The 26,787-nt window shown below is 36.1% G+C and overlaps 48 non-coding genes across 48 annotated transcripts; all 48 read right to left on the bottom strand.

Annotated features, from left to right (window-relative positions):
* Positions 1-711: 711 nt before the first annotated feature.
* On the bottom strand, positions 712-797 carry TRNAR-UCU (transfer RNA arginine (anticodon UCU)). The gene is given in 2 exon segments: positions 712-747; positions 761-797. It is a non-coding gene; the product is annotated as a tRNA-Arg (tRNA).
* Positions 798-1,197: 400 nt separating this feature from the next.
* Positions 1,198-1,283, bottom strand: TRNAR-UCU (transfer RNA arginine (anticodon UCU)). Its single transcript is given in 2 exon segments — positions 1,198-1,233; positions 1,247-1,283. It is a non-coding gene; the product is annotated as a tRNA-Arg (tRNA).
* A 399-nt stretch (positions 1,284-1,682) lies between these two features.
* TRNAR-UCU (transfer RNA arginine (anticodon UCU)) lies at positions 1,683-1,768 on the bottom strand. The gene is given in 2 exon segments: positions 1,683-1,718; positions 1,732-1,768. It is a non-coding gene; the product is annotated as a tRNA-Arg (tRNA).
* A 400-nt stretch (positions 1,769-2,168) lies between these two features.
* On the bottom strand, positions 2,169-2,254 carry TRNAR-UCU (transfer RNA arginine (anticodon UCU)). Its single transcript is given in 2 exon segments — positions 2,169-2,204; positions 2,218-2,254. It is a non-coding gene; the product is annotated as a tRNA-Arg (tRNA).
* A 399-nt stretch (positions 2,255-2,653) lies between these two features.
* On the bottom strand, positions 2,654-2,739 carry TRNAR-UCU (transfer RNA arginine (anticodon UCU)). Its single transcript is given in 2 exon segments — positions 2,654-2,689; positions 2,703-2,739. It is a non-coding gene; the product is annotated as a tRNA-Arg (tRNA).
* Positions 2,740-3,625: 886 nt separating this feature from the next.
* Positions 3,626-3,711, bottom strand: TRNAR-UCU (transfer RNA arginine (anticodon UCU)). The gene is given in 2 exon segments: positions 3,626-3,661; positions 3,675-3,711. It is a non-coding gene; the product is annotated as a tRNA-Arg (tRNA).
* A 399-nt stretch (positions 3,712-4,110) lies between these two features.
* TRNAR-UCU (transfer RNA arginine (anticodon UCU)) lies at positions 4,111-4,196 on the bottom strand. The gene is given in 2 exon segments: positions 4,111-4,146; positions 4,160-4,196. It is a non-coding gene; the product is annotated as a tRNA-Arg (tRNA).
* Positions 4,197-4,596: 400 nt separating this feature from the next.
* Positions 4,597-4,682, bottom strand: TRNAR-UCU (transfer RNA arginine (anticodon UCU)). The gene is given in 2 exon segments: positions 4,597-4,632; positions 4,646-4,682. It is a non-coding gene; the product is annotated as a tRNA-Arg (tRNA).
* A 400-nt stretch (positions 4,683-5,082) lies between these two features.
* On the bottom strand, positions 5,083-5,168 carry TRNAR-UCU (transfer RNA arginine (anticodon UCU)). The gene is given in 2 exon segments: positions 5,083-5,118; positions 5,132-5,168. It is a non-coding gene; the product is annotated as a tRNA-Arg (tRNA).
* Positions 5,169-5,568: 400 nt separating this feature from the next.
* On the bottom strand, positions 5,569-5,654 carry TRNAR-UCU (transfer RNA arginine (anticodon UCU)). The gene is given in 2 exon segments: positions 5,569-5,604; positions 5,618-5,654. It is a non-coding gene; the product is annotated as a tRNA-Arg (tRNA).
* A 400-nt stretch (positions 5,655-6,054) lies between these two features.
* TRNAR-UCU (transfer RNA arginine (anticodon UCU)) lies at positions 6,055-6,140 on the bottom strand. Its single transcript is given in 2 exon segments — positions 6,055-6,090; positions 6,104-6,140. It is a non-coding gene; the product is annotated as a tRNA-Arg (tRNA).
* A 400-nt stretch (positions 6,141-6,540) lies between these two features.
* On the bottom strand, positions 6,541-6,626 carry TRNAR-UCU (transfer RNA arginine (anticodon UCU)). Its single transcript is given in 2 exon segments — positions 6,541-6,576; positions 6,590-6,626. It is a non-coding gene; the product is annotated as a tRNA-Arg (tRNA).
* Positions 6,627-7,026: 400 nt separating this feature from the next.
* On the bottom strand, positions 7,027-7,112 carry TRNAR-UCU (transfer RNA arginine (anticodon UCU)). Its single transcript is given in 2 exon segments — positions 7,027-7,062; positions 7,076-7,112. It is a non-coding gene; the product is annotated as a tRNA-Arg (tRNA).
* A 400-nt stretch (positions 7,113-7,512) lies between these two features.
* Positions 7,513-7,598, bottom strand: TRNAR-UCU (transfer RNA arginine (anticodon UCU)). The gene is given in 2 exon segments: positions 7,513-7,548; positions 7,562-7,598. It is a non-coding gene; the product is annotated as a tRNA-Arg (tRNA).
* A 400-nt stretch (positions 7,599-7,998) lies between these two features.
* TRNAR-UCU (transfer RNA arginine (anticodon UCU)) lies at positions 7,999-8,084 on the bottom strand. The gene is given in 2 exon segments: positions 7,999-8,034; positions 8,048-8,084. It is a non-coding gene; the product is annotated as a tRNA-Arg (tRNA).
* Positions 8,085-8,484: 400 nt separating this feature from the next.
* Positions 8,485-8,570, bottom strand: TRNAR-UCU (transfer RNA arginine (anticodon UCU)). Its single transcript is given in 2 exon segments — positions 8,485-8,520; positions 8,534-8,570. It is a non-coding gene; the product is annotated as a tRNA-Arg (tRNA).
* A 400-nt stretch (positions 8,571-8,970) lies between these two features.
* TRNAR-UCU (transfer RNA arginine (anticodon UCU)) lies at positions 8,971-9,056 on the bottom strand. Its single transcript is given in 2 exon segments — positions 8,971-9,006; positions 9,020-9,056. It is a non-coding gene; the product is annotated as a tRNA-Arg (tRNA).
* Positions 9,057-9,456: 400 nt separating this feature from the next.
* Positions 9,457-9,542, bottom strand: TRNAR-UCU (transfer RNA arginine (anticodon UCU)). Its single transcript is given in 2 exon segments — positions 9,457-9,492; positions 9,506-9,542. It is a non-coding gene; the product is annotated as a tRNA-Arg (tRNA).
* Positions 9,543-9,942: 400 nt separating this feature from the next.
* Positions 9,943-10,028, bottom strand: TRNAR-UCU (transfer RNA arginine (anticodon UCU)). The gene is given in 2 exon segments: positions 9,943-9,978; positions 9,992-10,028. It is a non-coding gene; the product is annotated as a tRNA-Arg (tRNA).
* A 400-nt stretch (positions 10,029-10,428) lies between these two features.
* On the bottom strand, positions 10,429-10,514 carry TRNAR-UCU (transfer RNA arginine (anticodon UCU)). The gene is given in 2 exon segments: positions 10,429-10,464; positions 10,478-10,514. It is a non-coding gene; the product is annotated as a tRNA-Arg (tRNA).
* A 400-nt stretch (positions 10,515-10,914) lies between these two features.
* TRNAR-UCU (transfer RNA arginine (anticodon UCU)) lies at positions 10,915-11,000 on the bottom strand. The gene is given in 2 exon segments: positions 10,915-10,950; positions 10,964-11,000. It is a non-coding gene; the product is annotated as a tRNA-Arg (tRNA).
* A 400-nt stretch (positions 11,001-11,400) lies between these two features.
* On the bottom strand, positions 11,401-11,486 carry TRNAR-UCU (transfer RNA arginine (anticodon UCU)). The gene is given in 2 exon segments: positions 11,401-11,436; positions 11,450-11,486. It is a non-coding gene; the product is annotated as a tRNA-Arg (tRNA).
* A 400-nt stretch (positions 11,487-11,886) lies between these two features.
* On the bottom strand, positions 11,887-11,972 carry TRNAR-UCU (transfer RNA arginine (anticodon UCU)). Its single transcript is given in 2 exon segments — positions 11,887-11,922; positions 11,936-11,972. It is a non-coding gene; the product is annotated as a tRNA-Arg (tRNA).
* Positions 11,973-12,372: 400 nt separating this feature from the next.
* On the bottom strand, positions 12,373-12,458 carry TRNAR-UCU (transfer RNA arginine (anticodon UCU)). Its single transcript is given in 2 exon segments — positions 12,373-12,408; positions 12,422-12,458. It is a non-coding gene; the product is annotated as a tRNA-Arg (tRNA).
* Positions 12,459-13,344: 886 nt separating this feature from the next.
* On the bottom strand, positions 13,345-13,430 carry TRNAR-UCU (transfer RNA arginine (anticodon UCU)). Its single transcript is given in 2 exon segments — positions 13,345-13,380; positions 13,394-13,430. It is a non-coding gene; the product is annotated as a tRNA-Arg (tRNA).
* A 400-nt stretch (positions 13,431-13,830) lies between these two features.
* On the bottom strand, positions 13,831-13,916 carry TRNAR-UCU (transfer RNA arginine (anticodon UCU)). Its single transcript is given in 2 exon segments — positions 13,831-13,866; positions 13,880-13,916. It is a non-coding gene; the product is annotated as a tRNA-Arg (tRNA).
* A 400-nt stretch (positions 13,917-14,316) lies between these two features.
* TRNAR-UCU (transfer RNA arginine (anticodon UCU)) lies at positions 14,317-14,402 on the bottom strand. Its single transcript is given in 2 exon segments — positions 14,317-14,352; positions 14,366-14,402. It is a non-coding gene; the product is annotated as a tRNA-Arg (tRNA).
* A 399-nt stretch (positions 14,403-14,801) lies between these two features.
* Positions 14,802-14,887, bottom strand: TRNAR-UCU (transfer RNA arginine (anticodon UCU)). The gene is given in 2 exon segments: positions 14,802-14,837; positions 14,851-14,887. It is a non-coding gene; the product is annotated as a tRNA-Arg (tRNA).
* Positions 14,888-15,773: 886 nt separating this feature from the next.
* TRNAR-UCU (transfer RNA arginine (anticodon UCU)) lies at positions 15,774-15,859 on the bottom strand. The gene is given in 2 exon segments: positions 15,774-15,809; positions 15,823-15,859. It is a non-coding gene; the product is annotated as a tRNA-Arg (tRNA).
* Positions 15,860-16,258: 399 nt separating this feature from the next.
* On the bottom strand, positions 16,259-16,344 carry TRNAR-UCU (transfer RNA arginine (anticodon UCU)). The gene is given in 2 exon segments: positions 16,259-16,294; positions 16,308-16,344. It is a non-coding gene; the product is annotated as a tRNA-Arg (tRNA).
* Positions 16,345-16,743: 399 nt separating this feature from the next.
* TRNAR-UCU (transfer RNA arginine (anticodon UCU)) lies at positions 16,744-16,829 on the bottom strand. The gene is given in 2 exon segments: positions 16,744-16,779; positions 16,793-16,829. It is a non-coding gene; the product is annotated as a tRNA-Arg (tRNA).
* A 400-nt stretch (positions 16,830-17,229) lies between these two features.
* TRNAR-UCU (transfer RNA arginine (anticodon UCU)) lies at positions 17,230-17,315 on the bottom strand. Its single transcript is given in 2 exon segments — positions 17,230-17,265; positions 17,279-17,315. It is a non-coding gene; the product is annotated as a tRNA-Arg (tRNA).
* An 885-nt stretch (positions 17,316-18,200) lies between these two features.
* Positions 18,201-18,286, bottom strand: TRNAR-UCU (transfer RNA arginine (anticodon UCU)). Its single transcript is given in 2 exon segments — positions 18,201-18,236; positions 18,250-18,286. It is a non-coding gene; the product is annotated as a tRNA-Arg (tRNA).
* A 400-nt stretch (positions 18,287-18,686) lies between these two features.
* Positions 18,687-18,772, bottom strand: TRNAR-UCU (transfer RNA arginine (anticodon UCU)). The gene is given in 2 exon segments: positions 18,687-18,722; positions 18,736-18,772. It is a non-coding gene; the product is annotated as a tRNA-Arg (tRNA).
* A 400-nt stretch (positions 18,773-19,172) lies between these two features.
* TRNAR-UCU (transfer RNA arginine (anticodon UCU)) lies at positions 19,173-19,258 on the bottom strand. The gene is given in 2 exon segments: positions 19,173-19,208; positions 19,222-19,258. It is a non-coding gene; the product is annotated as a tRNA-Arg (tRNA).
* A 400-nt stretch (positions 19,259-19,658) lies between these two features.
* On the bottom strand, positions 19,659-19,744 carry TRNAR-UCU (transfer RNA arginine (anticodon UCU)). The gene is given in 2 exon segments: positions 19,659-19,694; positions 19,708-19,744. It is a non-coding gene; the product is annotated as a tRNA-Arg (tRNA).
* Positions 19,745-20,144: 400 nt separating this feature from the next.
* On the bottom strand, positions 20,145-20,230 carry TRNAR-UCU (transfer RNA arginine (anticodon UCU)). Its single transcript is given in 2 exon segments — positions 20,145-20,180; positions 20,194-20,230. It is a non-coding gene; the product is annotated as a tRNA-Arg (tRNA).
* A 400-nt stretch (positions 20,231-20,630) lies between these two features.
* On the bottom strand, positions 20,631-20,716 carry TRNAR-UCU (transfer RNA arginine (anticodon UCU)). The gene is given in 2 exon segments: positions 20,631-20,666; positions 20,680-20,716. It is a non-coding gene; the product is annotated as a tRNA-Arg (tRNA).
* A 401-nt stretch (positions 20,717-21,117) lies between these two features.
* On the bottom strand, positions 21,118-21,203 carry TRNAR-UCU (transfer RNA arginine (anticodon UCU)). The gene is given in 2 exon segments: positions 21,118-21,153; positions 21,167-21,203. It is a non-coding gene; the product is annotated as a tRNA-Arg (tRNA).
* Positions 21,204-21,603: 400 nt separating this feature from the next.
* TRNAR-UCU (transfer RNA arginine (anticodon UCU)) lies at positions 21,604-21,689 on the bottom strand. The gene is given in 2 exon segments: positions 21,604-21,639; positions 21,653-21,689. It is a non-coding gene; the product is annotated as a tRNA-Arg (tRNA).
* Positions 21,690-22,089: 400 nt separating this feature from the next.
* On the bottom strand, positions 22,090-22,175 carry TRNAR-UCU (transfer RNA arginine (anticodon UCU)). Its single transcript is given in 2 exon segments — positions 22,090-22,125; positions 22,139-22,175. It is a non-coding gene; the product is annotated as a tRNA-Arg (tRNA).
* Positions 22,176-22,575: 400 nt separating this feature from the next.
* On the bottom strand, positions 22,576-22,661 carry TRNAR-UCU (transfer RNA arginine (anticodon UCU)). Its single transcript is given in 2 exon segments — positions 22,576-22,611; positions 22,625-22,661. It is a non-coding gene; the product is annotated as a tRNA-Arg (tRNA).
* A 400-nt stretch (positions 22,662-23,061) lies between these two features.
* TRNAR-UCU (transfer RNA arginine (anticodon UCU)) lies at positions 23,062-23,147 on the bottom strand. The gene is given in 2 exon segments: positions 23,062-23,097; positions 23,111-23,147. It is a non-coding gene; the product is annotated as a tRNA-Arg (tRNA).
* A 399-nt stretch (positions 23,148-23,546) lies between these two features.
* TRNAR-UCU (transfer RNA arginine (anticodon UCU)) lies at positions 23,547-23,632 on the bottom strand. The gene is given in 2 exon segments: positions 23,547-23,582; positions 23,596-23,632. It is a non-coding gene; the product is annotated as a tRNA-Arg (tRNA).
* Positions 23,633-24,030: 398 nt separating this feature from the next.
* Positions 24,031-24,116, bottom strand: TRNAR-UCU (transfer RNA arginine (anticodon UCU)). The gene is given in 2 exon segments: positions 24,031-24,066; positions 24,080-24,116. It is a non-coding gene; the product is annotated as a tRNA-Arg (tRNA).
* An 862-nt stretch (positions 24,117-24,978) lies between these two features.
* On the bottom strand, positions 24,979-25,064 carry TRNAR-UCU (transfer RNA arginine (anticodon UCU)). The gene is given in 2 exon segments: positions 24,979-25,014; positions 25,028-25,064. It is a non-coding gene; the product is annotated as a tRNA-Arg (tRNA).
* Positions 25,065-25,928: 864 nt separating this feature from the next.
* On the bottom strand, positions 25,929-26,014 carry TRNAR-UCU (transfer RNA arginine (anticodon UCU)). Its single transcript is given in 2 exon segments — positions 25,929-25,964; positions 25,978-26,014. It is a non-coding gene; the product is annotated as a tRNA-Arg (tRNA).
* A 400-nt stretch (positions 26,015-26,414) lies between these two features.
* Positions 26,415-26,500, bottom strand: TRNAR-UCU (transfer RNA arginine (anticodon UCU)). Its single transcript is given in 2 exon segments — positions 26,415-26,450; positions 26,464-26,500. It is a non-coding gene; the product is annotated as a tRNA-Arg (tRNA).
* Between the last annotated feature and the right edge of the window lie 287 nt (positions 26,501-26,787).

Below are 26,787 nucleotides of genomic sequence, written 5' to 3'. Positions count from 1 at the left end.
AGATAGACATGAACAGAGCATTTTCAAAATTGGATGTAAAAATCGTTGTCTTAAGAGTCCACAAAAAAAGGTGGTTCCAATAACTTACACTAACAAATTAGGGGCCAGAAATGTTTTTATTAAAGACCACTCTAAGCCCTTAACCATAAAGCCTGTTACTGTGCAGTATTTCCTTTTGCCTCATTCTAACATCTGAAAAGTAATTACATGTTACCCAAAAACACACAACTCTGGTGGGACTCGAACCCAGAACCTTTGTATTGCTATATAGCTCTAGAAGTCCAATGCGCTATCCATTGCGCCACAGAGCCTATATCATCCCTCATGCTAGTAAAAAATGTGCCCAGCTAAAGTCTTAATGTGTCTTGCTTTTTTAAGTTAAGGAATACTAAAAAAATCATCATTGGGGCTATCCTTTAGAGATACTCAAAAATAGCTCAGCTTTAAATTGTTCTTGACACTTCGTGGTTTCTATATATTGATAACAGATAGACATGAACAGAGCATTTTCAAAATTGGATGTAAAAATCGTTGTCTTAAGAGTCCACAAAAAAAGGTGGTTCCAATAACTTACACTAACAAATTAGGGGCCAGAAATGTTTTTATTAAAGACCACTCTAAGCCCTTAACCATAAAGCCTGTTACTGTGCAGTATTTCCTTTTGCCTCATTCTAACATCTGAAAAGTAATTACATGTTACCCAAAAACACACGACTCTGGTGGGACTCAAACCCACAACCTTTGTATTGCTATATAGCTCTAGAAGTCCAATGCGCTATCCATTGCGCCACAGAGCCTATATCATCCCTCATGCTAGTAAAAAATGTGCCCAGCTAAAGTCTTAATGTGTCTTGCTTTTTTAAGTTAAGGAATACTAAAAAAATCATCATTGGGGCTATCCTTTAGAGATACTCAAAAATAGCTCAGCTTTAAATTGTTCTTGACACTTCGTGGTTTCTATATATTGATAACAGATAGACATGAACAGAGCATTTTCAAAATTGGATGTAAAAATCGTTGTCTTAAGAGTCCACAAAAAAAGGTGGTTCCAATAACTTACACTAACAAATTAGGGGCCAGAAATGTTTTTATTAAAGACCACTCTAAGCCCTTAACCATAAAGCCTGTTACTGTGCAGTATTTCCTTTTGCCTCATTCTAACATCTGAAAAGTAATTACATGTTACCCAAAAACACACGACTCTGGTGGGACTCAAACCCACAACCTTTGTATTGCTATATAGCTCTAGAAGTCCAATGCGCTATCCATTGCGCCACAGAGCCTATATCATCCCTCATGCTAGTAAAAAATGTGCCCAGCTAAAGTCTTAATGTGTCTTGCTTTTTTAAGTTAAGGAATACTAAAAAAATCATCATTGGGTCTATCTTTTAGACATACTCAAAAATAGCTCAACTTTAAATTGTTCTTGACACTTCGTGGTTTCTATATATTGATAACAGATAGACATGAACAGAGCATTTTCAAAATTGGATGCAAAAATCATTGTCTTAAGAGTCCACAAAAAAGGTGGTTCCAATAACTTACACTAAAAAATTAGGGGCCAGAAATGTTTTTATTAAAGACCACTCTAAGCCCTTAACCATAAAGCCTGTTACTGTGCAGTATTTCCTTTTGCCTCATTCTAACATCTGAAAAGTAATTGCATGTTACCCAAAAACACACGACTCTGGTGGGACTCGAACCCACAACCTTTGAATTGCTATATAGCTCTAGAAGTCCAATGCGCTATCCATTGCGCCACAGAGCCTATATCATCCCACATGCTAGTAAAAAATGTGCCCAGCTAAAGTCTTAATGTGTCTTGCTTTTTTAAGTTAAGGAATACTAAAAAAATCATCATTGGGGCTATCCTTTAGAGATACTCAAAAATAGCTCAGCTTTAAATTGTTCTTGACACTTCGTGGTTTCTATATATTGATAACAGATAGACATGAACAGAGCATTTTCAAAATTGGATGCAAAAATCGTTGTCTTAAGAGTCCACAAAAAAAGGTGGTTCCAATAACTTACACTAACAAATTAGGGGCCAGAAATGTTTTTATTAAAGACCACTCTAAGCCCTTAACCATAAAGCCTGTTACTGTGCAGTATTTCCTTTTGCCTCATTCTAACATCTGAAAAGTAATTACATGTTACCCAAAAACACACGACTCTGGTGGGACTCGAACCCACAACCTTTGAATTGCTATATAGCTCTAGAAGTCCAATGCGCTATCCATTGCGCCACAGAGCCTATATCATCCCACATGCTAGTAAAAAATGTGCCCAGCTAAAGTCTTAATGTGTCTTGCTTTTTTAAGTTAAGGAATACTAAAAAAATCATCATTGGGTCTATCTTTTAGACATACTCAAAAATAGCTCAACTTTAAATTGTTCTTGACACTTCGTGGTTTCTATATATTGATAACAGATAGACATGAACAGAGCATTTTCAAAATTGGATGCAAAAATCATTGTCTTAATAGTCCACAAAAAAGGTGGTTCCAATAACTTACACTAAAAAATTAGGGGCCAGAAATGTTTTTATTAAAGACCACTCTAAGCCCTTAACCATAAAGCCTGTTACTGTGCAGTATTTCCTTTTGCCTCATTCTAACATCTGAAAAGTAATTACATGTTACCCAAAAACACACGACTCTGGTGGGACTCGAACCCACAACCTTTGAATTGCTATATAGCTCTAGAAGTCCAATGCGCTATCCATTGCGCCACAGAGCCTATATCATCCCACATGCTAGTAAAAAATGTGCCCAGCTAAAGTCTTAATGTGTCTTGCTTTTTTAAGTTAAGGAATACTAAAAAAATCATCATTGGGGCTATCCTTTAGAGATACTCAAAAATAGCTCAGCTTTAAATTGTTCTTGACACTTCGTGGTTTCTATATATTGATAACAGATAGACATGAACAGAGCATTTTCAAAATTGGATGCAAAAATCGTTGTCTTAAGAGTCCACAAAAAAAGGTGGTTCCAATAACTTACACTAACAAATTAGGGGCCAGAAATGTTTTTATTAAAGACCACTCTAAGCCCTTAACCATAAAGCCTGTTACTGTGCAGTATTTCCTTTTGCCTCATTCTAACATCTGAAAAGTAATTACATGTTACCCAAAAACACACGACTCTGGTGGGACTCGAACCCTCAACCTTTGTATTGCTATATAGCTCTAGAAGTCCAATGCGCTATCGATTGCGCCACAGAGCCTATATCATCCCTCATGCTAGTAAAAAATGTGCCCAGCTAAAGTCTTAATGTGTCTTGCTTTTTTAAGTTAAGGAATACTAAAAAAATCATCATTGGGGCTATCCTTTAGAGATACTCAAAAATAGCTCAGCTTTAAATTGTTCTTGACACTTCGTGGTTTCTATATATTGATAACAGATAGACATGAACAGAGCATTTTCAAAATTGGATGCAAAAATCGTTGTCTTAAGAGTCCACAAAAAAAGGTGGTTCCAATAACTTACACTAACAAATTAGGGGCCAGAAATGTTTTTATTAAAGACCACTCTAAGCCCTTAACCATAAAGCCTGTTACTGTGCAGTATTTCCTTTTGCCTCATTCTAACATCTGAAAAGTAATTACATGTTACCCAAAAACACACGACTCTGGTGGGACTTGAACCCACAACCTTTGAATTGCTATATAGCTCTAGAAGTCCAATGCGCTATCCATTGCGCCACAGAGCCTATATCATCCCACATGCTAGTAAAAAATGTGCCCAGCTAAAGTCTTAATGTGTCTTGCTTTTTTAAGTTAAGGAATACTAAAAAAATCATCATTGGGTCTATCTTTTAGACATACTCAAAAATAGCTCAACTTTAAATTGTTCTTGACACTTCGTGGTTTCTATATATTGATAACAGATAGACATGAACAGAGCATTTTCAAAATTGGATGCAAAAATCATTGTCTTAAGAGTCCACAAAAAAGGTGGTTCCAATAACTTACACTAAAAAATTAGGGGCCAGAAATGTTTTTATTAAAGACCACTCTAAGCCCTTAACCATAAAGCCTGTTACTGTGCAGTATTTCCTTTTGCCTCATTCTAACATCTGAAAAGTAATTACATGTTACCCAAAAACACACGACTCTGGTGGGACTCGAACCCACAACCTTTGTATTGCTATATAGCTCTAGAAGTCCGATGCGCTATCCATTGCGCCACAGAGCCTATATCATCCCTCATGCTAGTAAAAAATATGCCCAGCTAAAGTCTTAATGTGTCTTGCTTTTTTAAGTTAAGGAATACTAAAAAAATCATCATTGGGGCTATCCTTTAGAGATACTCAAAAATAGCTCAGCTTTAAATTGTTCTTGACACTTCGTGGTTTCTATATATTGATAACAGATAGACATGAACAGAGCATTTTCAAAATTGGATGTAAAAATCGTTGTCTTAAGAGTCCACAAAAAAAGGTGGTTCCAATAACTTACACTAACAAATTAGGGGCCAGAAATGTTTTTATTAAAGACCACTCTAAGCCCTTAACCATAAAGCCTGTTACTGTGCAGTATTTCCTTTTGCCTCATTCTAACATCTGAAAAGTAATTACATGTTACCCAAAAACACACGACTCTGGTGGGACTCGAACCCACAACCTTTGAATTGCTATATAGCTCTAGAAGTCCAATGCGCTATCCATTTCGCCACAGAGCCTATATCATCCCACATGCTAGTAAAAAATGTGCCCAGCTAAAGTCTTAATGTGTCTTGCTTTTTTAAGTTAAGGAATACTAAAAAAATCATCATTGGGGCTATCCTTTAGAGATACTCAAAAATAGCTCAGCTTTAAATTGTTCTTGACACTTCGTGGTTTCTATATATTGATAACAGATAGACATGAACAGAGCATTTTCAAAATTGGATGTAAAAATCGTTGTCTTAAGAGTCCACAAAAAAAGGTGGTTCCAATAACTTACACTAACAAATTAGGGGGCAGAAATGTTTTTATTAAAGACCACTCTAAGCCCTTAACCATAAAGCCTGTTACTGTGCAGTATTTCCTTTTGCCTCATTCTAACATCTGAAAAGTAATTACATGTTACTCAAAAACACAAGACTCTGGTGGGACTCGAACCCACAACCTTTGTATTGCTATATAGCTCTAGAAGTCCGATGCGCTATCCATTGCGCCACAGAGCCTATATCATCCCTCATGCTAGTAAAAAATATGCCCAGCTAAAGTCTTAATGTGTCTTGCTTTTTTAAGTTAAGGAATACTAAAAAAATCATCATTGGGGCTATCCTTTAGAGATACTCAAAAATAGCTCAGCTTTAAATTGTTCTTGACACTTCGTGGTTTCTATATATTGATAACAGATAGACATGAACAGAGCATTTTCAAAATTGGATGTAAAAATCGTTATCTTAAGAGTCCACAAAAAAAGGTGGTTCCAATAACTTACACTAACAAATTAGGGGCCAGAAATGTTTTTATTAAAGACCACTCTAAGCCCTTAACCATAAAGCCTGTTACTGTGCAGTATTTCCTTTTGCCTCATTCTAACATCTGAAAAGTAATTACATGTTACCCAAGAACACACGACTCTGGTGGGACTCAAACCCACAACCTTTGTATTGCTATATAGCTCTAGAAGTCCAATGCGCTATCCATTGCGCCACAGAGCCTATATCATCCCTCATGCTAGTAAAAAATGTGCCCAGCTAAAGTCTTAATGTGTCTTGCTTTTTTAAGTTAAGGAATACTAAAAAAATCATCATTGGGGCTATCCTTTAGAGATACTCAAAAATAGCTCAGCTTTAAATTGTTCTTGACACTTCGTGGTTTCTATATATTGATAACAGATAGACATGAACAGAGCATTTTCAAAATTGGATGTAAAAATCGTTGTCTTAAGAGTCCACAAAAAAAGGTGGTTCCAATAACTTACACTAACAAATTAGGGTCCAGAAATGTTTTTATTAAAGACCACTCTAAGCCCTTAACCATAAAGCCTGTTACTGTGCATTATTCCTTTTTGCCTCATTCTAACATCTGAAAAGTAATTACATGTTACCCAAAAACACACGACTCTGGTGGGACTCGAACCCACAACCTTTGAATTGCTATATAGCTCTAGAAGTCCAATGCGCTATCCATTTCGCCACAGAGCCTATATCATCCCACATGCTAGTAAAAAATGTGCCCAGCTAAAGTCTTAATGTGTCTTGCTTTTTTAAGTTAAGGAATACAAAAAAAATCATCATTGGGGCTATCCTTTAGAGATACTCAAAAATAGCTCAGCTTTAAATTGTTCTTGACACTTCGTGGTTTCTATATATTGATAACAGATAGACATGAACAGAGCATTTTCAAAATTGGATGCAAAAATCGTTGTCTTAAGAGTCCACAAAAAAAGGTGGTTCCAATAACTTACACTAACAAATTAGGGGCCAGAAATGTTTTTATTAAAGACCACTCTAAGCCCTTAACCATAAAGCCTGTTACTGTGCAGTATTTCCTTTTGCCTCATTCTAACATCTGAAAAGTAATTACATGTTACCCAAAAACACACGACTCTGGTGGGACTCGAACCCACAACCTTTGAATTGCTATATAGCTCTAGAAGTCCAATGCGCTATCCATTTCGCCACAGAGCCTATATCATCCCACATGCTAGTAAAAAATGTGCTCAGCTAAAGTCTTAATGTGTCTTGCTTTTTTAAGTTAAGGAATACTAAAAAAATCATCATTGGGGCTATCCTTTAGAGATACTCAAAAATAGCTCAGCTTTAAATTGTTCTTGACACTTCGTGGTTTCTATATATTGATAACAGATAGACATGAACAGAGCATTTTCAAAATTGGATGTAAAAATCGTTGTCTTAAGAGTCCACAAAAAAAGGTGGTTCCAATAACTTACACTAACAAATTAGGGGCCAGAAATGTTTTTATTAAAGACCACTCTAAGCCCTTAACCATAAAGCCTGTTACTGTGCAGTATTTCCTTTTGCCTCATTCTAACATCTGAAAAGTAATTACATGTTACCCAAAAACACACGACTCTGGTGGGACTCGAACCCACAACCTTTGAATTGCTATATAGCTCTAGAAGTCCAATGCGCTATCCATTTCGCCACAGAGCCTATATCAGCCCACATGCTAGTAAAAAATGTGCCCAGCTAAAGTCTTAATGTGTCTTGCTTTTTTAAGTTAAGGAATACTAAAAAAATCATCATTGGGGCTATCCTTTAGAGATACTCAAAAATAGCTCAGCTTTAAATTGTTCTTGACACTTCGTGGTTTCTATATATTGATAACAGATAGACATGAACAGAGCATTTTCAAAATTGGATGTAAAAATCGTTGTCTTAAGAGTCCACAAAAAAAGGTGGTTCCAATAACTTACACTAACAAATTAGGGTCCAGAAATGTTTTTATTAAAGACCACTCTAAGCCCTTAACCATAAAGCCTGTTACTGTGCATTATTCCTTTTTGCCTCATTCTAACATCTGAAAAGTAATTACATGTTACCCAAAAACACACGACTCTGGTGGGACTCGAACCCACAACCTTTGAATTGCTATATAGCTCTAGAAGTCCAATGCGCTATCCATTTCGCCACAGAGCCTATATCATCCCACATGCTAGTAAAAAATGTGCCCAGCTAAAGTCTTAATGTGTCTTGCTTTTTTAAGTTAAGGAATACAAAAAAAATCATCATTGGGGCTATCCTTTAGAGATACTCAAAAATAGCTCAGCTTTAAATTGTTCTTGACACTTCGTGGTTTCTATATATTGATAACAGATAGACATGAACAGAGCATTTTCAAAATTGGATGCAAAAATCGTTGTCTTAAGAGTCCACAAAAAAAGGTGGTTCCAATAACTTACACTAACAAATTAGGGGCCAGAAATGTTTTTATTAAAGACCACTCTAAGCCCTTAACCATAAAGCCTGTTACTGTGCAGTATTTCCTTTTGCCTCATTCTAACATCTGAAAAGTAATTACATGTTACCCAAGAACACACGACTCTGGTGGGACTCAAACCCACAACCTTTGTATTGCTATATAGCTCTAGAAGTCCAATGCGCTATCCATTGCGCCACAGAGCCTATATCATCCCTCATGCTAGTAAAAAATGTGCCCAGCTAAAGTCTTAATGTGTCTTGCTTTTTTAAGTTAAGGAATACTAAAAAAATCATCATTGGGGCTATCCTTTAGAGATACTCAAAAATAGCTCAGCTTTAAATTGTTCTTGACACTTCGTGGTTTCTATATATTGATAACAGATAGACATGAACAGAGCATTTTCAAAATTGGATGTAAAAATCGTTGTCTTAAGAGTCCACAAAAAAAGGTGGTTCCAATAACTTACACTAACAAATTAGGGTCCAGAAATGTTTTTATTAAAGACCACTCTAAGCCCTTAACCATAAAGCCTGTTACTGTGCATTATTCCTTTTTGCCTCATTCTAACATCTGAAAAGTAATTACATGTTACCCAAAAACACACGACTCTGGTGGGACTCGAACCCACAACCTTTGAATTGCTATATAGCTCTAGAAGTCCAATGCGCTATCCATTTCGCCACAGAGCCTATATCATCCCACATGCTAGTAAAAAATGTGCCCAGCTAAAGTCTTAATGTGTCTTGCTTTTTTAAGTTAAGGAATACAAAAAAAATCATCATTGGGGCTATCCTTTAGAGATACTCAAAAATAGCTCAGCTTTAAATTGTTCTTGACACTTCGTGGTTTCTATATATTGATAACAGATAGACATGAACAGAGCATTTTCAAAATTGGATGCAAAAATCGTTGTCTTAAGAGTCCACAAAAAAAGGTGGTTCCAATAACTTACACTAACAAATTAGGGGCCAGAAATGTTTTTATTAAAGACCACTCTAAGCCCTTAACCATAAAGCCTGTTACTGTGCAGTATTTCCTTTTGCCTCATTCTAACATCTGAAAAGTAATTACATGTTACCCAAAAACACACGACTCTGGTGGGACTCGAACCCACAACCTTTGTATTGCTATATAGCTCTAGAAGTCCAATGCGCTATCCATTGCGCCACAGAGCCTATATCATCCCTCATGCTAGTAAAAAATGTGCCCAGCTAAAGTCTTAATGTGTCTTGCTTTTTTAAGTTAAGGAATACTAAAAAAATCATCATTGGGGCTATCCTTTAGAGATACTCAAAAATAGCTCAGCTTTAAATTGTTCTTGACACTTCGTGGTTTCTATATATTGATAACAGATAGACATGAACAGAGCATTTTCAAAATTGGATGTAAAAATCGTTGTCTTAAGAGTCCACAAAAAAAGGTGGTTCCAATAACTTACACTAACAAATTAGGGTCCAGAAATGTTTTTATTAAAGACCACTCTAAGCCCTTAACCATAAAGCCTGTTACTGTGCATTATTCCTTTTTGCCTCATTCTAACATCTGAAAAGTAATTACATGTTACACAAAAACACACGACTCTGGTGGGACTCGAACCCACAACCTTTGAATTGCTATATAGCTCTAGAAGTCCAATGCGCTATCCATTTCGCCACAGAGCCTATATCATCCCACATGCTAGTAAAAAATGTGCCCAGCTAAAGTCTTAATGTGTCTTGCTTTTTTAAGTTAAGGAATACAAAAAAAATCATCATTGGGGCTATCCTTTAGAGATACTCAAAAATAGCTCAGCTTTAAATTGTTCTTGACACTTCGTGGTTTCTATATATTGATAACAGATAGACATGAACAGAGCATTTTCAAAATTGGATGCAAAAATCGTTGTCTTAAGAGTCCACAAAAAAAGGTGGTTCCAATAACTTACACTAACAAATTAGGGGCCAGAAATGTTTTTATTAAAGACCACTCTAAGCCCTTAACCATAAAGCCTGTTACTGTGCAGTATTTCCTTTTGCCTCATTCTAACATCTGAAAAGTAATTACATGTTACCCAAAAACACACGACTCTGGTGGGACTCGAACCCACAACCTTTGAATTGCTATATAGCTCTAGAAGTCCAATGCGCTATCCATTTCGCCACAGAGCCTATATCATCCCACATGCTAGTAAAAAATGTGCTCAGCTAAAGTCTTAATGTGTCTTGCTTTTTTAAGTTAAGGAATACTAAAAAAATCATCATTGGGGCTATCCTTTAGAGATACTCAAAAATAGCTCAGCTTTAAATTGTTCTTGACACTTCGTGGTTTCTATATATTGATAACAGATAGACATGAACAGAGCATTTTCAAAATTGGATGTAAAAATCGTTGTCTTAAGAGTCCACAAAAAAAGGTGGTTCCAATAACTTACACTAACAAATTAGGGGCCAGAAATGTTTTTATTAAAGACCACTCTAAGCCCTTAACCATAAAGCCTGTTACTGTGCAGTATTTCCTTTTGCCTCATTCTAACATCTGAAAAGTAATTACATGTTACCCAAAAACACACGACTCTGGTGGGACTCGAACCCACAACCTTTGAATTGCTATATAGCTCTAGAAGTCCAATGCGCTATCCATTTCGCCACAGAGCCTATATCAGCCCACATGCTAGTAAAAAATGTGCCCAGCTAAAGTCTTAATGTGTCTTGCTTTTTTAAGTTAAGGAATACTAAAAAAATCATCATTGGGGCTATCCTTTAGAGATACTCAAAAATAGCTCAGCTTTAAATTGTTCTTGACACTTCGTGGTTTCTATATATTGATAACAGATAGACATGAACAGAGCATTTTCAAAATTGGATGTAAAAATCGTTGTCTTAAGAGTCCACAAAAAAAGGTGGTTCCAATAACTTACACTAACAAATTAGGGTCCAGAAATGTTTTTATTAAAGACCACTCTAAGCCCTTAACCATAAAGCCTGTTACTGTGCATTATTCCTTTTTGCCTCATTCTAACATCTGAAAAGTAATTACATGTTACCCAAAAACACACGACTCTGGTGGGACTCGAACCCACAACCTTTGAATTGCTATATAGCTCTAGAAGTCCAAAGCGCTATCCATTTCGCCACAGAGCCTATATCATCCCACATGCTAGTAAAAAATGTGCCCAGCTAAAGTCTTAATGTGTCTTGCTTTTTTAAGTTAAGGAATACAAAAAAAATCATCATTGGGGCTATCCTTTAGAGATACTCAAAAATAGCTCAGCTTTAAATTGTTCTTGACACTTCGTGGTTTCTATATATTGATAACAGATAGACATGAACAGAGCATTTTCAAAATTGGATGCAAAAATCGTTGTCTTAAGAGTCCACAAAAAAAGGTGGTTCCAATAACTTACACTAACAAATTAGGGGCCAGAAATGTTTTTATTAAAGACCACTCTAAGCCCTTAACCATAAAGCCTGTTACTGTGCAGTATTTCCTTTTGCCTCATTCTAACATCTGAAAAGTAATTACATGTTACCCAAAAACACACGACTCTGGTGGGACTCGAACCCACAACCTTTGAATTGCTATATAGCTCTAGAAGTCCAATGCGCTATCCATTTCGCCACAGAGCCTATATCATCCCACATGCTAGTAAAAAATGTGCTCAGCTAAAGTCTTAATGTGTCTTGCTTTTTTAAGTTAAGGAATACTAAAAAAATCATCATTGGGGCTATCCTTTAGAGATACTCAAAAATAGCTCAGCTTTAAATTGTTCTTGACACTTCGTGGTTTCTATATATTGATAACAGATAGACATGAACAGAGCATTTTCAAAATTGGATGTAAAAATCGTTGTCTTAAGAGTCCACAAAAAAAGGTGGTTCCAATAACTTACACTAACAAATTAGGGGCCAGAAATGTTTTTATTAAAGACCACTCTAAGCCCTTAACCATAAAGCCTGTTACTGTGCAGTATTTCCTTTTGCCTCATTCTAACATCTGAAAAGTAATTACATGTTACCCAAAAACACACGACTCTGGTGGGACTTGAACCCACAACCTTTGAATTGCTATATAGCTCTAGAAGTCCAATGCGCTATCCATTTCGCCACAGAGCCTATATCAGCCCACATGCTAGTAAAAAATGTGCCCAGCTAAAGTCTTAATGTGTCTTGCTTTTTTAAGTTAAGGAATACTAAAAAAATCATCATTGGGGCTATCCTTTAGAGATACTCAAAAATAGCTCAGCTTTAAATTGTTCTTGACACTTCGTGGTTTCTATATATTGATAACAGATAGACATGAACAGAGCATTTTCAAAATTGGATGTAAAAATCGTTGTCTTAAGAGTCCACAAAAAAAGGTGGTTCCAATAACTTACACTAACAAATTAGGGGGCAGAAATGTTTTTATTAAAGACCACTCTAAGCCCTTAACCATAAAGCCTGTTACTGTGCAGTATTTCCTTTTGCCTCATTCTAACATCTGAAAAGTAATTACATGTTACCCAAAAACACATGACTCTGGTGGGACTCGAACCCACAACCTTTGAATTGCTATATAGCTCTAGAAGTCCAATGCGCTATCCATTGCGCCACAGAGCCTATATCATCCCACATGCTAGTAAAAAATGTGCCCAGCTAAAGTCTTAATGTGTCTTGCTTTTTTAAGTTAAGGAATACTAAAAAAATCATCATTGGGGCTATCCTTTAGAGATACTCAAAAATAGCTCAGCTTTAAATTGTTCTTGACACTTCGTGGTTTCTATATATTGATAACAGATAGACATGAACAGAGCATTTTCAAAATTGGATGTAAAAATCGTTGTCTTAAGAGTCCACAAAAAAAGGTGGTTCCAATAACTTACACTAACAAATTAGGGGCCAGAAATGTTTTTATTAAAGACCACTCTAAGCCCTTAACCATAAAGCCTGTTACTGTGCAGTATTTCCTTTTGCCTCATTCTAACATCTGAAAAGTAATTACATGTTACCCAAAAACACACGACTCTGGTGGGACTCAAACCCACAACCTTTGTATTGCTATATAGCTCTAGAAGTCCAATGCGCTATCCATTGCGCCACTGAGCCTATATCATCCCTCATGCTAGTAAAAAATGTGCCCAGCTAAAGTCTTAATGTGTCTTGCTTTTTTAAGTTAAGGAATACTAAAAAAATCATCATTGGGGCTATCCTTTAGAGATACTCAAAAATAGCTCAGCTTTAAATTGTTCTTGACACTTCGTGGTTTCTATATATTGATAACAGATAGACATGAACAGAGCATTTTCAAAATTGGATGTAAAAATCGTTGTCTTAAGAGTCCACAAAAAAAGGTGGTTCCAATAACTTACACTAACAAATTAGGGGCCAGAAATGTTTTTATTAAAGACCACTCTAAGCCCTTAACCATAAAGCCTGTTACTGTGCAGTATTTCCTTTTGCCTCATTCTAACATCTGAAAAGTAATTACATGTTACCCAAAAACACACGACTCTGGTGGGACTCAAACCCACAACCTTTGTATTGCTATATAGCTCTAGAAGTCCAATGCGCTATCCATTGCGCCACAGAGCCTATATCATCCCACATGCTAGTAAAAAATGTGCCCAGCTAAAGTCTTAATGTGTCTTGCTTTTTTAAGTTAAGGAATACTAAAAAAATCATCATTGGGGCTATCCTTTAGAGATACTCAAAAATAGCTCAGCTTTAAATTGTTCTTGACACTTCGTGGTTTCTATATATTGATAACAGATAGACATGAACAGAGCATTTTCAAAATTGGATGCAAAAATCGTTGTCTTAAGAGTCCACAAAAAAAGGTGGTTCCAATAACTTACACTAACAAATTAGGGGCCAGAAATGTTTTTATTAAAGACCACTCTAAGCCCTTAACCATAAAGCCTGTTACTGTGCAGTATTTCCTTTTGCCTCATTCTAACATCAGAAAAGTAATTACATGTTACCCAAAAACACACGACTCTGGTGGGACTCGAACCCACAACCTTTGAATTGCTATATAGCTCTAGAAGTCCAATGCGCTATCCATTGCGCCACAGAGCCTATATCATCCCACATGCTAGTAAAAAATGTGCCCAGCTAAAGTCTTAATGTGTCTTGCTTTTTTAAGTTAAGGAATACTAAAAAAATCATCATTGGGGCTATCCTTTAGAGATACTCAAAAATAGCTCAGCTTTAAATTGTTCTTGACACTTCGTGGTTTCTATATATTGATAACAGATAGACATGAACAGAGCATTTTCAAAATTGGATGTAAAAATCGTTGTCTTAAGAGTCCACAAAAAAAGGTGGTTCCAATAACTTACACTAACAAATTAGGGGCCAGAAATGTTTTTATTAAAGACCACTCTAAGCCCTTAACCATAAAGCCTGTTACTGTGCAGTATTTCCTTTTGCCTCATTCTAACATCTGAAAAGTAATTACATGTTACCCAAAAACACACGACTCTGGTGGGACTCGAACCCACAACCTTTGAATTGCTATATAGCTCTAGAAGTCCAATGCGCTATCCATTGCGCCACAGAGCCTATATCATCCCACATGCTAGTAAAAAATGTGCCCAGCTAAAGTCTTAATGTGTCTTGCTTTTTTAAGTTAAGGAATACTAAAAAAATCATCATTGGGTCTATCTTTTAGACATACTCAAAAATAGCTCAACTTTAAATTGTTCTTGACACTTCGTGGTTTCTATATATTGATAACAGATAGACATGAACAGAGCATTTTCAAAATTGGATGCAAAAATCATTGTCTTAATAGTCCACAAAAAAGGTGGTTCCAATAACTTACACTAAAAAATTAGGGGCCAGAAATGTTTTTATTAAAGACCACTCTAAGCCCTTAACCATAAAGCCTGTTACTGTGCAGTATTTCCTTTTGCCTCATTCTAACATCTGAAAAGTAATTACATGTTACCCAAAAACACACGACTCTGGTGGGACTCGAACCCACAACCTTTGAATTGCTATATAGCTCTAGAAATCCAATGCGCTATCCATTGCGCCACAGAGCCTATATCATCCCACATGCTAGTAAAAAATGTGCCCAGCTAAAGTCTTAATGTGTCTTGCTTTTTTAAGTTAAGGAATACTAAAAAAATCATCATTGGGGCTATCCTTTAGAGATACTCAAAAATAGCTCAGCTTTAAATTGTTCTTGACACTTCGTGGTTTCTATATATTGATAACAGATAGACATGAACAGAGCATTTTCAAAATTGGATGCAAAAATCGTTGTCTTAAGAGTCCACAAAAAAAGGTGGTTCCAATAACTTACACTAACAAATTAGGGGCCAGAAATGTTTTTATTAAAGACCACTCTAAGCCCTTAACCATAAAGCCTGTTACTGTGCAGTATTTCCTTTTGCCTCATTCTAACATCTGAAAAGTAATTACATGTTACCCAAAAACACACGACTCTGGTGGGACTCGAACCCTCAACCTTTGTATTGCTATATAGCTCTAGAAGTCCAATGCGCTATCGATTGCGCCACAGAGCCTATATCATCCCTCATGCTAGTAAAAAATGTGCCCAGCTAAAGTCTTAATGTGTCTTGCTTTTTTAAGTTAAGGAATACTAAAAAAATCATCATTGGGGCTATCCTTTAGAGATACTCAAAAATAGCTCAGCTTTAAATTGTTCTTGACACTTCGTGGTTTCTATATATTGATAACAGATAGACATGAACAGAGCATTTTCAAAATTGGATGCAAAAATCGTTGTCTTAAGAGTCCACAAAAAAAGGTGGTTCCAATAACTTACACTAACAAATTAGGGGCCAGAAATGTTTTTATTAAAGACCACTCTAAGCCCTTAACCATAAAGCCTGTTACTGTGCAGTATTTCCTTTTGCCTCATTCTAACATCTGAAAAGTAATTACATGTTACCCAAAAACACACGACTCTGGTGGGACTCGAACCCACAACCTTTGAATTGCTATATAGCTCTAGAAGTCCAATGCGCTATCCATTGCGCCACAGAGCCTATATCATCCCACATGCTAGTAAAAAATGTGCCCAGCTAAAGTCTTAATGTGTCTTGCTTTTTTAAGTTAAGGAATACTAAAAAAATCATCATTGGGTCTATCTTTTAGACATACTCAAAAATAGCTCAACTTTAAATTGTTCTTGACACTTCGTGGTTTCTATATATTGATAACAGATAGACATGAACAGAGCATTTTCAAAATTGGATGCAAAAATCATTGTCTTAAGAGTCCACAAAAAAGGTGGTTCCAATAACTTACACTAAAAAATTAGGGGCCAGAAATGTTTTTATTAAAGACCACTCTAAGCCCTTAACCATAAAGCCTGTTACTGTGCAGTATTTCCTTTTGCCTCATTCTAACATCTGAAAAGTAATTACATGTTACCCAAAAACACACGACTCTGGTGGGACTCGAACCCACAACCTTTGAATTGCTATATAGCTCTAGAAGTCCAATGCGCTATCCATTGCGCCACAGAGCCTATATCATCCCACATGCTAGTAAAAAATGTGCCCAGCTAAAGTCTTAATGTGTCTTGCTTTTTTAAGTTAAGGAATACTAAAAAAATCATCATTGGGTCTATCTTTTAGACATACTCAAAAATAGCTCAACTTTAAATTGTTCTTGACACTTCGTGGTTTCTATATATTGATAACAGATAGACATGAACAGAGCATTTTCAAAATTGGATGCAAAAATCATTGTCTTAAGAGTCCACAAAAAAGGTGGTTCCAATAACTTACACTAAAAAATTAGGGGCCAGAAATGTTTTTATTAAAGACCACTCTAAGCCCTTAACCATAAAGCCTGTTACTGTGCAGTATTTCCTTTTGCCTCATTCTAACATCTGAAAAGTAATTACATGTTACCCAAAAACACACGACTCTGGTGGGACTCGAACCCACAACCTTTGAATTGCTATATAGCTCTAGAAGTCCAATGCGCTATCCATTGCGCCACAGAGCCTATATCATCCCTCATGCTAGTAAAAAATGTGCCCAGCTAAAGTCTTAATGTGTCTTGCTTTTTTAAGTTAAGGAATACTAAAAAAATCATCATTGGGGCTATCCTTTAGAGATACTCAAAAATAGCTCAGCTTTAAATTGTTCTTGACACTTCGTGGTTTCTATATATTGATAACAGATAGACATGAACAGAGCATTTTCAAAATTGGATGCAAAAATCGTTGTCTTAAGAGTCCACAAAAAAAGGTGGTTCCAATAACTTACACTAACAAATTAGGGGCCAGAAATGTTTTTATTAAAGACCACTCTAAGCCCTTAACCATAAAGCCTGTTACTGTGCAGTATTTCCTTTTGCCTCATTCTAACATCTGAAAAGTAATTACATGTTACCCAAAAACACACGACTCTGGTGGGACTCGAACCCACAACCTTTGAATTGCTATATAGCTCTAGAAGTCCAATGCGCTATCCATTGCGGCACAGAGCCTATATCATCCCACATGCTAGTAAAAAATGTGCCCAGCTAAAGTCTTAATGTGTCTTGCTTTTTTAAGTTAAGGAATACTAAAAAAATCATCATTGGGTCTATCTTTTAGACATACTCAAAAATAGCTCAACTTTAAATTGTTCTTGACACTTCGTGGTTTCTATATATTGATAACAGATAGACATGAACAGAGCATTTTCAAAATTGGATGCAAAAATCATTGTCTTAAGAGTCCACAAAAAAGGTGGTTCCAATAACTTACACTAAAAAATTAGGGGCCAGAAATGTTTTTATTAAAGACCACTCTAAGCCCTTAACCATAAAGCCTGTTACTGTGCAGTATTTCCTTTTGCCTCATTCTAACATCTGAAAAGTAATTACATGTTACCCAAAAACACACGACTCTGGTGGGACTCGAACCCACAACCTTTGTATTGCTATATAGCTCTAGAAGTCCGATGCACTATCCATTGCGCCACAGAGCCTATATCATCCCTCATGCTAGTAAAAAATATGCCCAGCTAAAGTCTTAATGTGTCTTGCTTTTTTAAGTTAAGGAATACTAAAAAAATCATCATTGGGGCTATCCTTTAGAGATACTCAAAAATAGCTCAGCTTTAAATTGTTCTTGACACTTCGTGGTTTCTATATATTGATAACAGATAGACATGAACAGAGCATTTTCAAAATTGGATGTAAAAATCGTTGTCTTAAGAGTCCACAAAAAAAGGTGGTTCCAATAACTTACACTAACAAATTAGGGGCCAGAAATGTTTTTATTAAAGACCACTCTAAGCCCTTAACCATAAAGCCTGTTACTGTGCAGTATTTCCTTTTGCCTCATTCTAACATCTGAAAAGTAATTACATGTTACCCAAAAACACACGACTCTGGTGGGACTCGAACCCACAACCTTTGAATTGCTATATAGCTCTAGAAGTCCAATGCGCTATCCATTTCGCCACAGAGCCTATATCATCCCACATGCTAGTAAAAAATGTGCCCAGCTAAAGTCTTAATGTGTCTTGCTTTTTTAAGTTAAGGAATACTAAAAAAATCATCATTGGGGCTATCCTTTAGAGATACTCAAAAATAGCTCAGCTTTAAATTGTTCTTGACACTTCGTGGTTTCTATATATTGATAACAGATAGACATGAACAGAGCATTTTCAAAATTGGATGTAAAAATCGTTGTCTTAAGAGTCCACAAAAAAAGGTGGTTCCAATAACTTACACTAACAAATTAGGGGGCAGAAATGTTTTTATTAAAGACCACTCTAAGCCCTTAACCATAAAGCCTGTTACTGTGCAGTATTTCCTTTTGCCTCATTCTAACATCTGAAAAGTAATTACATGTTACTCAAAAACACACGACTCTGGTGGGACTCGAACCCACAACCTTTGTATTGCTATATAGCTCTAGAAGTCCGATGCGCTATCCATTGCGCCACAGAGCCTATATCATCCCTCATGCTAGTAAAAAATATGCCCAGCTAAAGTCTTAATGTGTCTTGCTTTTTTAAGTTAAGGAATACTAAAAAAATCATCATTGGGGCTATCCTTTAGAGATACTCAAAAATAGCTCAGCTTTAAATTGTTCTTGACACTTCGTGGTTTCTATATATTGATAACAGATAGACATGAACAGAGCATTTTCAAAATTGGATGTAAAAATCGTTATCTTAAGAGTCCACAAAAAAAGGTGGTTCCAATAACTTACACTAACAAATTAGGGGCCAGAAATGTTTTTATTAAAGACCACTCTAAGCCCTTAACCATAAAGCCTGTTACTGTGCAGTATTTCCTTTTGCCTCATTCTAACATCTGAAAAGTAATTACATGTTACCCAAGAACACACGACTCTGGTGGGACTCAAACCCACAACCTTTGTATTGCTATATAGCTCTAGAAGTCCAATGCGCTATCCATTGCGCCACAGAGCCTATATCATCCCTCATGCTAGTAAAAAATGTGCCCAGCTAAAGTCTTAATGTGTCTTGCTTTTTTAAGTTAAGGAATACTAAAAAAATCATCATTGGGGCTATCCTTTAGAGATACTCAAAAATAGCTCAGCTTTAAATTGTTCTTGACACTTCGTGGTTTCTATATATTGATAACAGATAGACATGAACAGAGCATTTTCAAAATTGGATGTAAAAATCGTTGTCTTAAGAGTCCACAAAAAAAGGTGGTTCCAATAACTTACACTAACAAATTAGGGTCCAGAAATGTTTTTATTAAAGACCACTCTAAGCCCTTAACCATAAAGCCTGTTACTGTGCATTATTCCTTTTTGCCTCATTCTAACATCTGAAAAGTAATTACATGTTACCCAAAAACACACGACTCTGGTGGGACTCGAACCCACAACCTTTGAATTGCTATATAGCTCTAGAAGTCCAATGCGCTATCCATTTCGCCACAGAGCCTATATCATCCCACATGCTAGTAAAAAATGTGCCCAGCTAAAGTCTTAATGTGTCTTGCTTTTTTAAGTTAAGGAATACAAAAAAAATCATCATTGGGGCTATCCTTTAGAGATACTCAAAAATAGCTCAGCTTTAAATTGTTCTTGACACTTCGTGGTTTCTATATATTGATAACAGATAGACATGAACAGAGCATTTTCAAAATTGGATGCAAAAATCGTTGTCTTAAGAGTCCACAAAAAAAGGTGGTTCCAATAACTTACACTAACAAATTAGGGGCCAGAAATGTTTTTATTAAAGACCACTCTAAGCCCTTAACCAAAAAGCCTGTTACTGTGCAGTATTTCCTTTTGCCTCATTCTAACATCTGAAAAGTAATTACATGTTACCCAAAAACACACGACTCTGGTGGGACTCGAACCCACAACCTTTGAATTGCTATATAGCTCTAGAAGTCCAATGCGCTATCCATTTCGCCACAGAGCCTATATCAGCCCACATGCTAGTAAAAAATGTGCCCAGCTAAAGTCTTAATGTGTCTTGCTTTTTTAAGTTAAGGAATACTAAAAAAATCATCATTGGGGCTATCCTTTAGAGATACTCAAAAATAGCTCAGCTTTAAATTGTTCTTGACACTTCGTGGTTTCTATATATTGATAACAGATAGACATGAACAGAGCATTTTCAAAATTGGATGTAAAAATCGTTGTCTTAAGAGTCCACAAAAAAAGGTGGTTCCAATAACTTACACTAACAAATTAGGGGGCAGAAATGTTTTTATTAAAGACCACTCTAAGCCCTTAACCATAAAGCCTGTTACTGTGCAGTATTTCCTTTTGCCTCATTCTAACATCTGAAAAGTAATTACATGTTACCCAAAAACACATGACTCTGGTGGGACTCGAACCCACAACCTTTGAATTGCTATATAGCTCTAGAAGTCCAATGCGCTATCCATTGCGCCACAGAGCCTATATCATCCCACATGCTAGTAAAAAATGTGCCCAGCTAAAGTCTTAATGTGTCTTGCTTTTTTAAGTTAAGGAATACTAAAAAAATCATCATTGGGGCTATCCTTTAGAGATACTCAAAAATAGCTCAGCTTTAAATTGTTCTTGACACTTCGTGGTTTCTATATATTGATAACAGATAGACATGAACAGAGCATTTTCAAAATTGGATGCAAAAATCGTTGTCTTAAGAGTCCACAAAAAAAGGTTTGTTCCAATAACTTACACTAACAAATTAGGGGCCAGAAATGTTTTTATTAAAGACCACTCTAAGCCCTTAACCATAAAGCCTGTTACTGTGCAGTATTTCCTTTTGCCTCATTCTAACATCTGAAAAGTAATTACATGTTACCCAAAAACACACGACTCTGGTGGGACTCGAACCCACAACCTTTGAATTGCTATATAGCTCTAGAAGTCCGATGCGCTATCCATTGCGCCACAGAGCCTATATCATCCCTCATGCTAGTAAAAAATATTCCCAGCTAAAGTCTTAATGTGTCTTGCTTTTTTAAGTTAAGGAATACTAAAAAAATCATCATTGGGGCTATCCTTTAGAGATACTCAAAAATAGCTCAGCTTTAAATTGTTCTTGACACTTCGTGGTTTCTATATATTGATAACAGATAGACATGAACAGAGCATTTTCAAAATTGGATGTAAAAATCGTTATCTTAAGAGTCCACAAAAAAAGGTGGTTCCAATAACTTACACTAACAAATTAGGGGCCAGAAATGTTTTTATTAAAGACCACTCTAAGCCCTTAACCATAAAGCCTGTTACTGTGCAGTATTTCCTTTTGCCTCATTCTAACATCTGAAAAGTAATTACATGTTACCCAAGAACACACGACTCTGGTGGGACTCAAACCCACAACCTTTGTATTGCTATATAGCTCTAGAAGTCCAATGCGCTATCCATTGCGCCACAGAGCCTATATCATCCCTCATGCTAGTAAAAAATGTGCCCAGCTAAAGTCTTAATGTGTCTTGCTTTTTTAAGTTAAGGAATACTAAAAAAATCATCATTGGGGCTATCCTTTAGAGATACTCAAAAATAGCTCAGCTTTAAATTGTTCTTGACACTTCGTGGTTTCTATATATTGATAACAGATAGACATGAACAGAGCATTTTCAAAATTGGATGTAAAAATCGTTGTCTTAAGAGTCCACAAAAAAAGGTGGTTCCAATAACTTACACTAACAAATTAGGGGCCAGAAATGTTTTTATTAAAGACCACTCTAAGCCCTTAACCATAAAGCCTGTTACTGTGCAGTATTTCCTTTTGCCTCATTCTAACATCTGAAAAGTAATTACATGTTACCCAAAAACACACGACTCTGGTGGGACTCGAACCCACAACCTTTGAATTGCTATATAGCTCTAGAAGTCCAATGCGCTATCCATTTCGCCACAGAGCCTATATCATCCCACATGCTAGTAAAAAATGTGCCCAGCTAAAGTCTTAATGTGTCTTGCTTTTTTAAGTTAAGGAATACTAAAAAAATCATCATTGGGGCTATCCTTTAGAGATACTCAAAAATAGCTCAGCTTTAAATTGTTCTTGACACTTCGTGGTTTCTATATATTGATAACAGATAGACATGAACAGAGCATTTTCAAAATTGGATGTAAAAATCGTTGTCTTAAGAGTCCACAAAAAAAGGTGGTTCCAATAACTTACACTAACAAATTAGGGGCCAGAAATGTTTTTATTAAAGACCACTCTAAGCCCTTAACCATAAAGCCTGTTACTGTGCAGTATTTCCTTTTGCCTCATTCTAACATCTGAAAAGTAATTACATGTTACCCAAAAACACACGACTCTGGTGGGACTCGAACCCACAACCTTTGAATTGCTATATAGCTCTAGAAGTCCAATGCGCTATCCATTTCGCCACAGAGCCTATATCATCCCACATGCTAGTAAAAAATGTGCCCAGCTAAAGTCTTAATGTGTCTTGCTTTTTTAAGTTAAGGAATACTAAAAAAATCATCATTGGGGCTATCCTTTAGAGATACTCAAAAATAGCTCAGCTTTAAATTGTTCTTGACACTTCGTGGTTTCTATATATTGATAACAGATAGACATGAACAGAGCATTTTCAAAATTGGATGCAAAAATCGTTGTCTTAAGAGTCCACAAAAAAAGGTGGTTCCAATAACTTACACTAACAAATTAGGGGGCAGAAATGTTTTTATTAAAGACCACTCTAAGCCCTTAACCATAAAGCCTGTTACTGTGCAGTATTTCCTTTTGCCTCATTCTAACATCTGAAAAGTAATTACATGTTACCCAAAAACACACGACTCTGGTGGGACTCGAACCCACAACCTTTGAATTGCTATATAGCTCTAGAAGTCCAATGCGCTATCCATTGCGCCACAGAGCCTATATCATCCCACATGCTAGTAAAAAATGTGCCCAGCTAAAGTCTTAATGTGTCTTGCTTTTTTAAGTTAAGGAATACTAAAAAAATCATCATTGGGTCTATCTTTTAGACATACTCAAAAATAGCTCAACTTTAAATTGTTCTTGACACTTCGTGGTTTCTATATATTGATAACAGATAGACATGAACAGAGCATTTTCAAAATTGGATGCAAAAATCATTGTCTTAAGAGTCCACAAAAAAGGTGGTTCCAATAACTTACACTAAAAAATTAGGGTCCAGAAATGTTTTTATTAAAGACCACTCTAAGCCCTTAACCATAAAGCCTGTTACTGTGCATTATTCCTTTTTGCCTCATTCTAACATTTGAAAAGTAATTACATGTTACCCAAAAACACACGACTCTGGTGGGACTCGAACCCACAACCTTTGAATTGCTATATAGCTCTAGAAGTCCAATGTGCTATCCATTGCGCCACAGAGCCTTTATCATCCCACATGCTTGTAAAAAATGTGCCCAGCTAAAGTCTTAATGTGTTGCTTTTTTAAGTTAAGGAATACAAAAAAAATCATCATTGGGGCTATCCTTTAGAGATACTCAAAAATAGCTCAGCTTTAAATTGTTCTTGACACTTTGTGGTTTCTATATATTGATAACAGATAGACATGAACAGAGCATTTTCAAAATTGGATGCAAAAATCGTTGTCTTAAGAGTCCACAAAAAAAGGTGGTTCCAATAACTTACACTAACAAATTAGGGGCCAGAAATGTTTTTATTAAAGACCACTCTAAGCCCTTAACCATAAAGCCTGTTACTGTGCAGTATTTCCTTTTGCCTCATTCTAACATCTGAAAAGTAATTACATGTTACCCAAAAACACACGACTCTGGTGGGACTCGAACCCACAACCTTTGAATTGCTATATAGCTCTAGAAGTCCAATGCGCTATCCATTGCGCCACAGAGCCTATATCATCCCACATGCTAGTAAAAAATGTGCCCAGCTAAAGTCTTAATGTGTCTTGCTTTTTTAAGTTAAGGAATACTAAAAAAATCATCATTGGGTCTATCTTTTAGACATACTCAAAAATAGCTCAACTTTAAATTGTTCTTGACACTTCGTGGTTTCTATATATTGATAACAGATAGACATGAACAGAGCATTTTCAAAATTGGATGCAAAAATCATTGTCTTAAGAGTCCACAAAAAAGGTGGTTCCAATAACTTACACTAAAAAATTAGGGTCCAGAAATGTTTTTATTAAAGACCACTCTAAGCCCTTAACCATAAAGCCTGTTACTGTGCATTATTCCTTTTTGCCTCATTCTAACATCTGAAAAGTAATTACATGTTACCCAAAAACACACGACTCTGGTTGAATTGCTATATAGCTCTAGAAGTCCAATGTGCTATCCATTGCGCCACAGAGCCTATATCATCCCACATGCTAGTAAAAAATGTGCCCAGCTAAAGTCTTAATGTGTTGCTTTTTTAAGTTAAGGAATACAAAAAAAATCATCATTGGGGCTATCCTTTAGAGATACTCAAAAATAGCTCAGCTTTAAATTGTTCTTGACACTTTGTGGTTTCTATATATTGATAACAGATAGACATGAACAGAGCATTTTCAAAATTGGATGCAAAAATCGTTGTCTTAAGAGTCCACAAAAAAAGGTGGTTCCAATAACTTACACTAACAAATTAGGGGCCAGAAATGTTTTTATTAAAGACCACTCTAAGCCCTTAACCATAAAGCCTGTTACTGTGCAGTATTTCCTTTTGCCTCATTCTAACATCTGAAAAGTAATTACATGTTACCCAAAAACACACGACTCTGGTGGGACTCGAACCCACAACCTTTGAATTGCTATATAGCTCTAGAAGTCCAATGCGCTATCCATTGCGCCACAGAGCCTATATAATCCCACATGCTAGTAAAAAATGTGCCCAGCTAAAGTCTTAATGTGTCTTGCTTTTTTAAGTTAAGGAATACTAAAAAAATCATCATTGGGTCTATCTTTTAGACATACTCAAAAATAGCTCAACTTTAAATTGTTCTTGACACTTCGTGGTTTCTATATATTGATAACAGATAGACATGAACAGAGCATTTTCAAAATTGGATGCAAAAATCATTGTCTTAAGAGTCCACAAAAAAGGTGGTTCCAATAACTTACACTAAAAAATTAGGGTCCAGAAATGTTTTTATTAAAGACCACTCTAAGCCCTTAACCATAAAGCCTGTTACTGTGCATTATTCCTTTTTGCCTCATTCTAACATCTGAAAAGTAATTACATGTTACCCAAAAACACACGACTCTGGTTGAATTGCTATATAGCTCTAGAAGTCCAATGTGCTATCCATTGCGCCACAGAGCCTATATCATCCCACATGCTAGTAAAAAATGTGCCCAGCTAAAGTCTTAATGTGTCTTGCTTTTTTAAGTTAAGGAATACAAAAAAAATCATCATTGGGGCTATCCTTTAGAGATACTCAAAAATAGCTCAGCTTTAAATTGTTCTTGACACTTTGTGGTTTCTATATATTGATAACAGATAGACATGAACAGAGCATTTTCCAAATTGGATGCAAAAATCGTTGTCTTAAGAGTCCACAAAAAAAGGTGGTTCCAATAACTTACACTAACAAATTAGGGGCCAGAAATGTTTTTATTAAAGACCACTCTAAGCCCTTAACCATAAAGCCTGTTACTGTGCAGTATTTCCTTTTGCCTCATTCTAACATCTGAAGAGTAATTACATGTTACCCAAAAACACACGACTCTGGTGGGACTCGAACCCACAACCTTTGAATTGCTATATAGCTCTAGAAGTCCAATGCGCTATCCATTGCGCCACAGAGCCTATATCATCCCACATGCTAGTAAAAAATGTGCCCAGCTAAAGTCTTAATGTGTCTTGCTTTTTTAAGTTAAGGAATACTAAAAAAATCATCATTGGGTCTATCTTTTAGACATACTCAAAAATAGCTCAACTTTAAATTGTTCTTGACACTTCGTGGTTTCTATATATTGATAACAGATAGACATGAACAGAGCATTTTCAAAATTGGATGTAAAAATCGTTGTCTTAAGAGTCCACAAAAAAAGGTGGTTCCAATAACTTACACTAACAAATTAGGGGCCAGAAATGTTTTTATTAAAGACCACTCTAATCCCTTAACCATAAAGCCTGTTACTGTGCAGTATTTCCTTTTGCCTCATTCTAACATCTGAAAAGTAATTACATGTTACCCAAAAACACACGACTCTGGTGGGACTCGAACCCACAACCTTTGAATTGCTATATAGCTCTAGAAGCCCAATGCGCTATCCATTGCGCCACAGAGCCTATATCATCCCACATGCTAGTAAAAAATGTGCCCAGCTAAAGTCTTAATGTGTCTTGCTTTTTTAAGTTAAGGAATACTAAAAAAATCATCATTGGGGCTATCCTTTAGAGATACTCAAAAATAGCTCAGCTTTAAATTGTTCTTGACACTTCGTGGTTTCTATATATTGATAACAGATAGACATGAACAGAGCATTTTCAAAATTGGATGCAAAAATCGTTGTCTTAAGAGTCCACAAAAAAAGGTGGTTCCAATAACTTACACTAACAAATTAGGGGCCAGAAAT

The sequence above is a fragment of the Rhinoderma darwinii genome, chromosome 4 (assembly GCF_050947455.1).
Source record: "Rhinoderma darwinii isolate aRhiDar2 chromosome 4, aRhiDar2.hap1, whole genome shotgun sequence".
Lineage (NCBI taxonomy): Eukaryota > Metazoa > Chordata > Amphibia > Anura > Rhinodermatidae > Rhinoderma > Rhinoderma darwinii.
The sequence above is the reverse complement of the archived record's forward strand: the minus strand, read 5'-3'. Positions and strand labels throughout refer to the sequence as shown.